Here is a 955-nt window from a genome sequence, read left to right as displayed (position 1 = left end):
GGGGAAAATCCAATATATATCTGGTGATATCTCGGGTGCTATTAGAGATAGCGCAATAAACCAAAGTGAATTATCTGCAGGAGGCCCTGGCGCATGAATCTGTGCAGCGGGAACGACCTCGGACCACCAGGGGCCGAGAAAACGACCGTCTCATGGGGCCGGAAACTCAGGGTCAGTGAAAAATCCAATATATATCTGGTGATATCTCGGGTGCTATTACAGATAGCGCAATACATCAAAGTGCATTGTCTGTAGGAGGCCCTGGCGCATGAATCTGGCCAGCGGGAACGACCTCGGACCACCAGCGGCCGAGAGAACCACCGTCTCATGGGGCCGGACCCTCAGGGTCGGGGAAAAATCCAATATATATCTGGTGATATCTCGGGTGCTATTAGAGATAGCGCAATAAACCAAAGGGAATTATCTGCAGGAGGCCCTGGCGCATGAATCTGTGCAACGGGAACGACCCCGGACCACCAGGGGCCGAGAAAACCACAGTCTCATGGGGCCGGACGCTCAGGGTCAGTGAAAAATCCAATATATATCTGGTGATATCTCGGGTGCTATTAGAGATAGCGCAATAAACCAAAGTGAATTATCTGCAGGAGGCCCTGGCGCATGAATCTGTGCAACGGGAACGACCCCGGACCACCAGGGGCCGAGAAAACCACAGTCTCATGGGGCCGGACACTCAGGGTCAGGGGAAAATCCAATATAGATCTGGTGATATCTCGGGTTCTATTACAGATAGCGCAATAAACCAAAGTGAATTATCTGCAGGAGGCCCTTGCGCATGAATCTGCGCAACGGGAACGTCCTCGGACCACCAGGGGCCGAGAAAACCATAGTCTCATGGGGCCGGACACTCAGGGTCAGGGGAAAATCCAATATAGATCTGGTGATATCTCGGGTGCTATTAGAGATAGCGCAATAAATCAAAGTGCATTGTCTGTAG

Source organism: Nomia melanderi, unplaced genomic scaffold (genome assembly GCF_051020985.1).
Source record: "Nomia melanderi isolate GNS246 unplaced genomic scaffold, iyNomMela1 scaffold0014, whole genome shotgun sequence".
Classification (NCBI taxonomy): Eukaryota; Metazoa; Arthropoda; class Insecta; order Hymenoptera; family Halictidae; genus Nomia; species Nomia melanderi.
This window is presented reverse-complemented; position numbering follows the sequence as displayed.